Here is a 13,051-nt window from a genome sequence, read left to right as displayed (position 1 = left end):
CAAACTTCCACTATGTAAAAAATGGATTACAATAGATCAAACTTCACTAACAAATGGTGGTATACTCAAACCACTCTTTTAATAGTGGTATTCACTTAAATTTACCTGAGGAGGTCTATCACTCAAACTTCTCCCTATAGGTGCTTTCAAATTCTAGGCTCTAAGTCTTTCTTCAAATTTCTCTAAAAAATTATCTATCCTAACCTTTCACATACCATAAGCTCATATAGGTGAGGATGAGGGCTCCAGAATATGAAAGTGGGGACTAGAATTTCTTGAGCCCCACAAAAAATGACATTAGACCTTGGGTAGCATTTAAGGAGGAATGACCCAACAATATGTATACAAACAAATTTACAATATTAAAAAAACACAAAAGTAACTAAAAATTAGAGAAAATAAATAATTTGATTTTAGAAAATGGATAAAAAATTTATTAGATAGGTCGATCGTCTCTGCTTAACAAAAGATACACTTTTGAGGTGTAAGTTTTATCAATTTAATTTAAAGTGTATTGTAATTTTAATTTCACTAAAATTTAAGAATATATATAGTTTAATTGGCTTTTTGACCCTTTTGCCCCTCATTAATTAATTAATAACCAATTTGCCCCTCCCCCAAAACTACCCACCATCCTACCCCCATTTAATCGATCAAGTTGAATATATAGTCGATTAAATTGACAAAATACAGGAAACATAAACCCCAAAATTTAATCGACTACAAATGCATCTTGATCGAATAAATTTTGTGGAGATTTAATCAACTAAAAGCATTATTTAGTCAATTAAATTACGCAGAAAACCCTATATGCAGCCCTTTCTCGATCACATTTGAAATATTTTCGTTTTGTAAGCCATTCTATCTCTTGTTTGTCATCTGTGATCCTTCCAATCACGATTACATTGCATCCCACCATCTCCAAACCCTTAATATTGTGAAATCATTGTCATTCTACTTATATTCTCATTTGTTGCCCCCAAAATCCGAACCCAAAACCCCCAAATCCGAACCCTACTCCCAAATTCGTGTGAAAGATGAGCTCAAGTCCAAACATGTATGTTACAATGATCTATTATGATGGAAAGCATTATGAAGGCCCCGATGGTGTTCAATTTGAAGGAAAAATGAAAATGTTGAAAATCAAACAGGGCACTACGTACAATGAGCTGAAGGGGAGAATTCACCAAAAATTAGGGCTATAAGGCAGCCAATGCGTTCAGCGGATGATCGCCAGGGTAGAGTCTACTGTTGGTAATGATGCTATATTCTACATTGGTAACGATATATGTGACGATGAAGATGTGGAATGTGTCATAGATGTAATTGTTGACCGAAAATTTTAAAATTTTATTGAGATATGTCGATCCTGTTTTCAATTTCACAAATTGAGAAGGTCTATGCTGCACATTGGTATCCAATGGGTAATGAGTTGTTGATTCCATAAATAGATGGTCCAACTATTATCCCAAATGCATCTTTGGTACGTGCACAAGGAAGACCGAAGTCTTCAAGGATACAGAATGAGATGGATTGGGTTGAGTCTCAACCCACAAGCAGTCAGAGTAGATGTAGCACCTGCAAACAAATTGGTCACAATAAACGTACATGTCCTATGAGGATTAGACAGAGTTGAACCAATGTTGTGCATGTATTTCTGAACTTAATGTTAGTCGACACCATGGGAGGCGGTTTCTTGTGTTTATGGTTTAGTTCATGTATTTGTTTTATGTGACAGTGTATTGTAAACTTTATGTTACGTTATGTTGGAGTATGTTGTTTTCAATCCAAATTTTTAACCGATGACTCCGTGTGCTATGTTTACCAAATGCCTTGAATGGTACTTTTCCACTAACCTTATCAACTTGGTTCAAAACATAGCACAACAAGTCCAAATTGTCCATAGCAACTCAGAACAATCACCAATATTTGAGAAAAATGATTTCACCATGTTTCGGGGAACCTAAACCAACATTTGCAGACAATACGTACACAACAATGTATACGAACTGCCACGTTGCTTTTTTGGACCACAAATTGTGTTCCCCGAGTGATTTAATCGATCAACCTCTACTGGTTTAATCGACTACAAATGTAGTCGATTAAACCAGTAGAGGTTGATCTATTAAATCACTGGTTTTGGCACCTCATTCTGTTTTCCTCTGATTTTTTTGACTTAGTTTCGATTGTACACTCATGTTTTGTCTTATTATGACTTGGGGAACACAATTTGTGGTCCAAAAAAACAATGTGGCCGTTATATTCCCTAAATGTGCATGTATTGATTGCAAACGTTGGTTTACGCTCCCCGAAACATAGTGAAATCATTTTACTCAAATATTGGTGATTGTTCTGAGTTACTATGGACAATTTGGACTTGTTGTGCTATGGTCTGAACCAAATTGATAAGGTTAGTGGAGAAGTATCATTCACGGCATTTGGTAAACATTGAAAATGGCATAAATAATGACAAATAATTCTGATAACAAAACAACAACTTCATTACATGAAATAGTTCAGCGACTAAACCTAATACAAACCATAAATCATACATCAAATAGGATAAAAAGGAAAGTAGATAACAATAAATCCGTACATCAAACATGAACTAAAAACATAAAACCTATATCTAATCCTCCTCCTCCTCGGACGCCGTCTCCTCGTCATCCTCATCTGACACATGAGCCCCCTCCACTGCATCCTCCTCAACCTCTTGTCCTCGTGCAAGCTCTAGACGAGCAAGCATATCTTCCACACCCTTGAACCTTCCATGTATGTGTCTAAACCTTTCATTCCCTTTCTGGATGTGACTCTTCCTCCATTTTTTATGTTTCAGCGCCATTTTTCCTATCTTCTTCATGGTGGCTTTTATGCCCTTCATGACATCACGCAATGAAAACCCACCCTCAGGCTCAGCTATATCCTGCAAGTCAGTCTCATCATCGTCGTCATCATCATCATCCACCTCGGGCTCAACCATGTGTGCATGTGGAGCAACATCAGGAACTTCAACCTCAACCGTACCTATGAACTGCCACACACCCGTCCAGTTCTTTGCGATCTTGCACTGCTCCAGTAGACGCTTTCCAAACTTGCAATTATACCTTGTGGTCTTCTTCAAGGTCACACTGTCCATGGGAACACCAAAGTGAACCAATATCCTCTGTACCAGACAAGCAAATAGAAATGCACCCTTATGTTTGGCCTTAAACATCATCCAACAGATATAGTGCCTCCAGTTCACCATAACACCATGTCGGATAGCCCACATGATAGGAATGTCATGTTCCAAAACCCTGGAATAATTGAACGCTCGCGGAAACAAAATGTGGGTGATGACATAGTGTAGTATACGAGACTCTACACTAAGCAGCCCCACCGTGTAGTGAGTGTTCCGCCCACGTCCGATATCAGGCCTCCTGGCCTCCTCCACGGCATCACCTCAGGAATATCTAGGAAGTGTCACGCTGCTATCTGCGTCATACTCCACAGTCTGCGAAGAATCAAAGTCGTAGCCCAGTAACTCCAAACATACCGGAGCCGTCATGATGATGTCCACCCCACAGACCCTCGACCTCAACTCACCCTGTACGTAGCTGAGGTTATGGTAGAAGGCCCGCACCATCAGCTTTGAATACGGACACAACATTTCAGCCAAAACCCTAAGGTGTGATCCCTCCAACAATGCCACAATGTTAAATCCCTCAGCTTCAAAAAATGATGTATCCAATGATTTCGGAGGACATAAGGCTCGGTTCAAATGGTCACATACAAATGCATCGTGAACCGATGGGTCATGCTCAAATAAGTATCCAAATGGGAGGTCGACAGTAGCAGGCTCTTCGTCTTGTGGCCTTGACGAAGACGGCCAGTCTTGTCGTTGCTTCGTGCGTCTCTCATCTTGGGCACTGCTTGATCTTCTACGGCCAGCCATTTTAACAAGCGTACCTACAATGCAAGTGGAAACAATATCAATAACTCGGACAATAACAATATCAAAAAATTTCAAATATCAATATCAAAATCTAAACCCTAACCCTAACTTAAAACAGAAAAGTTAACCCTAACCCTAACATAAAACAGAAACCCTACCCCTAACCCTCACATCAAACACAACACCCTACCCCTAACATAAAGCCACAAAAACTCAAACAGCCTTCTACCATAAAACAAAACCAAAAAAACAGAAACAATATCATGTAAAGGAGAAAAAAAAATACCGAAACTTAAAACACAATGCAAGTGGCAAAACGTTACCTACAATGTCAGTTTCACAAGGTGTAAACCAATGATGGTGCAATTGGACGGCCAAGGGGAGGGGATTCGGTCGGAGGTTGAAGAGATAGTGTGGTGGAGGCTCTTAATCGACTAGGGTTTTAAAATAACCCATTTTGCAAAATGGGGTTTTTTTAAAAAAAATTGATTCTGCGTAATTTAATCGACTAATTAATGCTTTTAGTCGATTAAATCTCCCCGAAATTTAATCGATCAAGATGCATTTGTAGTCGATTAAATTTCGGGGTTTATGTTTCCTGTATTTTGTCAATTTAATCAACTATATATTCAACTTGATCGATTAAATGGGGGCAGGATGGTGGATAGTTTTGGGGAAGGGGCAAATTGGTTATTAATTAATTAATGAGGGGCAAAAGGGTCAAAAAGCCTAGTTTAATTGCTCATTTTATAAAGAAAATAACCATAAATATATTTTTCAAATCAATTTTTTTATTTATACAACTAAATTTTTTTATTTTTTTCCTTATACTTATTTTTTTTTTAAAAACTAAATCCATTTTTTTTTCTTTTTTTGCGTAAATTTAACACTTACTCAGAAATTTGATACGCATATTGATTATTATTGTTAGAATACATGGGCTCTTTTTTTTTTCAGGAACGTGTGCTTTGTAGTTCTATATCCTTTTGGGCCTCTTCTATATCTTCTTGGGCCTCGTTGAAGCCCATAGTCTGGCATAATTCCTATGATAGAGGAAGGGTAGAAAAAGAGTGAAGGTTACGGTTCGGACTTCGGAGACAACCTCGGCAATGCTGTGGCTTTACCTCAAACCCAAAAAAGATTGTTCCCTTTAAACGACAGCGTCGTGAATGTAAGCTGCAGATTCCTTCGACTTTGGTAACATAGCCATAGCAAACGCTTTCTACCTCCATCAATATGCAAGTATCGCGATGGCGAAACTTGTTATCCATGAAGACTCACACGATTCCCTCCGCTACGCGTTTCTCTGCATTTCATTCGACTCCATGTTCGTGTCAGAAATGGAAGAGCAAATGGAACTCCGTGAGTTTTTTTTTTCCTGATTTCAAAAGGGCATTTGCATTGCGTGTTGAATGTTGAGCATTGTTGCTCTTAGTCTCAATCATAAACAATGAGGAAAAATGGGTAACTTTAGTGATGATAACCGTATAGGTGGAAATGGAATGGTGGAATAGTTGAAAAAATGACAAAATTGGAGTACTTTTTACATCACATACAAATTCAATTGGCATGATTACATTGTGTGTTGAACTCATATGGTGGCAGTGGGCTGTTTAATTATTGCACCAATTTGTTATTCACTTTTGGCTGATAAGTGAATTACTACATTTTCCAATGGGAAATATTTCGCCTTTTGAAACCCAAATTTGCGTGCTCCACTCCTGATAGTAAAGATGACTTGCCACTAGGAATTGGCTTACCTTTTTGCGTTTGTCTCTTTATATGTCATCTTTCTCAATCTGGTTTGTTTATGTTCTCATTTTCTTGCAGGATATAAGGAGAGGTCAACAACCTTCTAAGGTATGCACTGCATCATATAACTTTAGAAAGAAAAAAAAATGAATATTTAGTTTCATTTTCTTTAGGCAACATAGCACATTCTGCCTAATTATTTTTGGTTTTGTTAAGTATAAGCAATTTATGGAACAGAAAGATTAACCTTGTTATGGTAAAACAGTAAACTAGACCAAATTATGCAAGTCAATGTATTGTTGTTATTTTAAATGTTCTCTGTTAGTATCTTGATTACATAACAACTTAACTTTGTATGAGATCATGAAACCTCATCAGAAAGTCTTGCTGTGACACATGGATTCAATTGTTCCAGGCTTCCAACTGCCTATGTTGAATTATTTTCATAATCCACTAATGTGTATTCAAATTATTTTCTTAGTAGTCATCATTTAACACAGTGACAGATAGCATGTGTTAGTGTTCTGCATCTAAAGTTTTACAAAATTTCCTAATATGAACGTATCTAAATTCTGAAATCTGAATACGCAGATTGATTGTAGCATTTGTTAATAATTAGAGCAATTTCGACACTTCCTGTTGCATGCTTCTTGCACACATTTACACATGACAGCACCGTAGTTAACTGGAACCTGTTAATCTATTTTCTGTGCAGTTAAGATTTTGTACACCTTACACTAGGCATGCAATGAAAATTCATTTTCTATTTGTAGATGATGGTTTCAAGCGCTAATTAAAAAGAAATGGGGGAAGGGGTTGGGGTTGGGGGAGAAAAGATATATGCACAAGTTGTACTATATATCATCTTTCTTTCTTTTTTTTCTTGACCATACAATGTGCTTAGTTAACATTTGATGTCTTTGATGTGCTTCTGTTTAATGAAACCGTGGCTTTCAATTGCACTGGTGTTCTGGTTGATATTTTTTTGTTGACATATTATAAACAAAGCAAAGGTTGATTACTCAAATTAAGTGCAACCCTGTCTTTATAGCTGGACAAATCTTTAGTTTCGTGTGTATTAGAGTGTATTACACTCCTATGGGCAGGTTTTATTGATTTCTCATTTCTCAGGCACTTGGGGTTTTTTTAACTTTGAGATGCAATGGAATCTTTAGTGTGATGTGGAATATCTATTGAGATTCATTAGGAATTTGAATAGAAATTTGTTTGTCATGCAGTCTATATGCAACTATTATGGGGAAAACCCTGCTTGTTTGACATCCATATAATTATTTAGGTAGCGTTTGCCTTGCGAACAGAATGAAATGGAACTTTATGTTATGTTCTATTCTCCTTGGTTCCACCCTTTTTTGTGAAACCGAATTGTATTACTTTTTTAACCCTCTGTCTTGTTCTGTTTTTGTTATAAATATAGTATAATATATAAACATTCATCTGCCTTTTCCTAAACTTTTGGGAGAGTTAGTTCATGACATGGTACTAATGTCTATACAACCAAGTGGTATAGAGCTTAAGCTTTTGGCTTGAATTAGTTTTTTATAGTTTTATTTTTAAAATGCATCAAATATAGAATAAAACCCATATCTTATGTTCCTTCTCGTTCTAACATGTATATACAATACTACCTTGTATAGTTGTTTCGCTTATGCTGGAAATGCCAATTTCAGAGTCATATAAAATTTGTTACACGTCAAAAGCGTGCTGATGCAAAGAAAGCTCTGAACAATCTCCTTTACAATAGTGGATCCTCTAAATTTTCATTTGAGGTATGCTTTCTAAGATCTTTATTATGTTGAGAAACTTTGTCATTTTATGTTTTTATTACTTAATACATTTTATATTGTTTACTTTCACTATGATTGCTTAAATTTTGCTGGGTGAGGATTTGTGTGGGTAAAGCTTGTGGAATAAAGAAAGATGGATTGCAAGTACAAGAACTAGCTGCTTTTGAAATGAGAATTTCGCACTATGCTGATGGGACTTTCTTCATGAATTGTTCAACATTGCCCATAGATAAAGGGTATAGGATGGGAAAATATGAAAAGAAAAAATAGAACAAAAATGCATTACTTGCATATATATAATATCCCTATACCTCAAGCATATAGTTTAATACAAGAAATTTTAACTGGTAAATGCAATTTAATCAATCAAATTGGATTTTATTTAGAAAGAGTAATGCCTCTCCCTGATGTGCCATGAGCAGTGGCCGCAGAATTATGCCCCTCTGCTAACAATTGCAGAGGTGCTAATGAACTGACCTTTATCTAAAAATGCAATTTGTCCTTTTTCACGCACTTGAATGGTGTTATTGAATGATGTTATTGTTTGTACTTAATACCTCACATTGTGTTTTATTTGTATGTAGAAGAAATTTTAACTATCAACAATTTGCAATGGTAATGTTTTTTACGTGCTTCCTCCTAGGACAAAGAAACAAAATGGAAAGTTGAAGGAAACTCCAAATGGCATGGAGACCAAGATGATTGTTCAAATAGCTATTCCAATAAAGGTCATCCAAAGTCTGGTCAGCGGTTTGGTGGAAAAGCACAAAAGAAAAATAAACGTGAGTTACTTTTTAGTTCTCTTATACAATTTGTTCCTCCTTTTTTCTTCTTCTCTCATCAAGCCTCAATCACATGTCTGTATTTGTTAAAATTTCTAGTTCAGAAGATAAGTTGAAAGTCTGGTAGCTAATTATTGAGGGATAAATATATCCTGTGAGATTCTGAAATATTACAAATACCCCTGGCAAATGGACGAATTACTAGAACCTCTCTTGTTATAAATTTTAATATGAAAAAGGTCACCTTTAATTTCATAGTCAAATAATGTCTTTGTAATTTACCCCATTTACAGTTGTGTTTATAATTTTTCAAATCTCCGGAAATATGTGTATTTCATTCAACTATTTTTAATGGATTTTCTGATAGTTAGGAAAGTGCACACTTTCAGACTTCCAGTTCCAGCTATATATATAGCTATAGAGTGCAGTAATTATAGTTAAGATTTTATAATGTTTTAGTACACATTATGGTCATTACAATTCATTATTTGTATATTGCAGATAAGTAAATAATCTGATACCAAAGATGTTTTGGTATTCCATCCAGGACTTGTCTGAGTGAATGTTTCTTAACACGTTTATTTACTATCCTAGCTATTGATATCATTATATGTTCAGGAAAAATCAGAAGAGAAAATTCCTCTGAGGACTTTGATGGCCATCCTGAGCAAATCTTCCAGGCAACATTTGGTAACAAATTGTATACTTGGACCTTTGGCAATTGGAGGAGATCTGGTTCTGAATATTCCACATCTGGGTTTGAATGGAGGAAGCATTCAACGCGGACAAACAAATGGACAAGTGCAAGTGATGCTGAGTATGATCATGATGATTCATTTTGTGTAGGATCAAGTTCTGATAGAACTACTCTTGGTCTACCTCCAATAGGTCCATTACAGATTGAAGATGTTAAAAATGCGTAAGTGCTTCAGGGTTCCTGTTCCGTTCAAGGTCTTGTACCTTACATGAAAGACATTTTACACACATCACAAACTGCTGATAATTTCTTCTTTGTCCTTGTAGTTACCGGTTATCAGCTTTAAAATGGCATCCTGATAAGCATCAAGGCCCTTCCCAGGTGAGTTTGAAATATTTGTTTACCTTTAGAAACTTAAAATTGGAAGGGGCACCGTGTATGAAATCTTCATGTGTTAGGTTGACAGCAAGCCCACCCTACTCAACACATAGTAATAACTAAATACTCTCAAGTGTGAAAGAGGTGTCAAAATGGGCTGAAACCTGCGGGCCAACCCGCAAATCCCTATATTTGGCCCTAACCCATTAAGGCCTTTTGTGGTAGGGCCTTTTTTAACCCTAACCCTCAAAAGCCTTATAATTTAGCGGGCTGGTCCAAACTTTTTCCTTCATCAATTTTTTATTTATTTAAAAAACTAAAAATTATGTAAATTTAAATATAAAATAAATTATAAACATAATATAAGTAAAAATTGTTGTGAATTTGATGAAGAATATAAGAGAAAGTGAGATGAGAGAAAGAAAACTGAAATGTAGAAAGAAAAAAAACAAGTATGAGCTCTTGAAGGTAAGAAAATATTATTATATTCTGAATTCACCAAGTACCACTTTTTCATCTAAGATATCTTGTTATATAGGACTCTAAACATAATTAGGGGAATAATTAAAATTTAACACATCACCAGTGTGATGGTTGTAGAGTACATCAAAGGTCACGAAAAACAAAGAGTCACATGTTATGAACCATGTAAAAGGTCATCCATATTCCATAATATTTTACAACACTCTCCCTGGATGTATTCTACAATTCAACACACCGTTAGTGTGATAATTATAGAATACATCAAAGGTCATGAAAAACAAAGAGTCGCATGTGAAAGGTCATCCATAGTATTTTACAACATTCCCCCTTTGATGTATTCTACAATTCAACACATCATTAGTGTGATGGTTATAAAATACATACATGAAAAACAAAGAGTCACATGTTATGAACCACGTGGAAGGTCGTCCATAATATTTTACAACAAAAATAAATTTTCCAGCAGTAATATGTTTCAATAGAGAATTTCATCTGTGCATCAATACAAATGAAATTTTCTATTGACATCTAAGCATGTTATATATCCAAATTTGTATTGAAACATATTGTATACAATGCACCTTAGTAATTTTGTGGATAATAATAATAACTAAATTTTTTTTTGTAACGGTAGTAGTGAAGAAAATCAATAGTTTTATTTTGAAATATATAACATACTAAGAGCATTTATTCAATACTGGTATTAAGATCATTTTTTCATCATTTCTTTTAATTTTCCACTAGAGTTCTTGTATTCTGTTATTACTCCTGGTGAGAAAATCTTTATTTGATGGTATCTTTTAATAATGAATTTAGTGAATGTAGTAACTAAATTTTCACTTATATTAAAATTTTGTTTACATTTTCACTTGTAAATTTGCGTACAAATATTATTTTATTAAAGAAATTAAATTATAAAAAATTTATAATTTGTATAAAATATGTTAAGAAAGTGTTAAATATTTATTTGTTAAAATATTTTTTAATGTATTGAATATAATAATTTTTTTTATAAAACTATAATTTTGGATGGCCCGCAAGCTGATCCTAACCCATAGGGCTTTTGTCCCATGCGGGCCTTTATTATTGTGGTTCATTTAATCTTGCGGATTTTTTGGTTCTAACCCATATGAACTAGAGCCTAATGGGATGAGTTGGCCCATTTTGCCAGCTGTATGTGAAACCATCCTGAACTACCATTTATAGGGACTCCCTTGATGAATATATTCGTAAGCACAAAAGTAGTTGCCAATTGCTGTGAAATTGCTATTATATACCATCTACAACATTTATGAACAAATGAATAAACAATCAATCATTTTTTCTCTGGTGGCTTTTACAATATTTGCCATTGATTCACATGACTTTTGTATAAGTTAGATTCTAAATTATCAAAAATTGTTATATGAGACATGTTTAGGAAGCTTCAGTGCATCATAAACCTACCTTTCTCTCTTCCTTCTTTTGGTTTCTGATCCCATGTTTTCACTTTGCCTTTCCATGATAACAGGCAATGGCCGAAGAGAAATTCAAACTGTGTAGATGCACACAAGTCATTATGCAATGCTCTCTCCCCGGCTTAGGTGGCAATGTGGCTTTGTTACAACTTTCAAGTCAGTAACGACATCTATCGGAGCTGGTCAATGTTGTACGATTAAATTTAATTATTTGTTTGTTTGTATTTCATTCACAAAAAAGGTCAATATTTGCCACTCCAAAAAGAAAAGAGAGAGAGAGAATTGAAATTTTGAATGTTAAATAAGTGCTCACTCGGACTGGAAGAGAAGTGAAAGGTGTTTAGTCAGAGAAATAGTTTTTTTTTTTTTTACGCAAAATTTTAATTATCTGCTCGCACTGTATGCCCCCAAGAAATATTGTGTGATATCTAGTCGGATAAGAAAAAATCTAAAGTGGTTCAGAACACTGAAATATTTGGTGGTTCCTCACAAGGGGAAAAAATTTCTTCCATTTTTATCAATATTTTTTTCTTCTTTTGCCCTTTTTATCTTCCCCATTTGTGAGAAGGGAACACCCAAATTCCTCTTGTCGTATAATCCCTAAGTAGGATTTTATTTTTCTTTTCTCTTTTTAAAGCGTAATTACGCGAAACTAAATTAGTTCGATTCTTTCAGATAATGAAAGGTGAAGTGATTCTTAGCCTTTATATAAAAGTGCTTTTTATGTTTTCTTTACCAATTCATATAAGGAGAGCACTCTTAACATGAAATCCGCTAATAGAAAAAAGAAAGATACCCTCGAGAGGGTTATGCCATAAAATTAAGCACAGAAAAGGTGTTGCTTGATAATGAGTCAAGGCAACAAAAGAGAGATCATGAGATGCTCCAGAGAAAGTGATTCGTGCAGTGGAATGGGGTATAAAGTCCCCTTTTTGCCATGTGCACAATGATCGTGGATTCCACGAAATTACATTCATGATTCCTCCCTTTTAGATTTGAGAGAGCAAAGTGTGTTCCAATAGTTATTAACCTGTGAGATGGATGGCAAAGCAAATACAAACTTGACAAATTAGATTTAGCTCTCCAGCACACACTACGGAGCTGTTTAATCGTGGAAGCTAACTACGTGAGGGTTGTATTTAGAATGTAATTTAAACCAAGAGTACTCTCTGTATATCAGTACAATACACTAAGAATTGTTGGGAAACCGGTTCCCTCAAGCTCGGCTCAGGGGCCTTTTTCGGAAGTCAGTCAGCAAGATCCTGATCTCGGATCTCGGCAATACCTCGACCTGAACTTCACCAGGTCAGGCAGCGCAGCGGAAAAATCAAAACGAAAACAGGAGAGAGAGAAGAAGAACACAACCAGATTTAACGTGGGAAAACCTTCTCCAATGAAGAAGTAAAAACTCACGGGACCTAGTCCAGATCAGAAATCCACTATGAAAATAATGGTTACAACGAATCAAAATACACCAATGTGGTGGTTAACTCAACCTCTCCAACAATGGTGATAATCAAACTACCCTAGAGATGTTTCACTCAAACTATCTCTAGAGATCTCTCAAATGCAAAGCATAAAGCTTTACTCAAACAATCAAACAATTTTTCTCTCAAATTTGTTCTCTCAAATCTGACCTAGCCTCCACCCACAACTAATGAGAATATATAGAGGAGGTGGAAATTAGGGTTAGGGTTTTTAGGAAACCTCTCAAATGGGCTTGGGCTTAGCATGGAAGGAGGAAGCCCAACAAATCTCCCCCT

General features: G+C 35.5%; 1 pseudogene; it reads left to right on the top strand.

Moving 5' to 3' along the window:
- The first annotated feature begins 5,066 nt into the window (after positions 1-5,066).
- LOC133296840 (uncharacterized) lies at positions 5,067-11,681 on the top strand (annotated as a pseudogene).
- Positions 11,682-13,051: the final 1,370 nt, after the last annotated feature.

This window comes from Gastrolobium bilobum, unplaced genomic scaffold (assembly GCF_033153095.1).
Source record: "Gastrolobium bilobum isolate Gb01-03AN ecotype WA unplaced genomic scaffold, APGP_CSIRO_Gbil_v1 utg18539, whole genome shotgun sequence".
NCBI lineage: Eukaryota > Viridiplantae > Streptophyta > Magnoliopsida > Fabales > Fabaceae > Gastrolobium > Gastrolobium bilobum.
The sequence above is the reverse complement of the archived record's forward strand: the minus strand, read 5'-3'. Positions and strand labels throughout refer to the sequence as shown.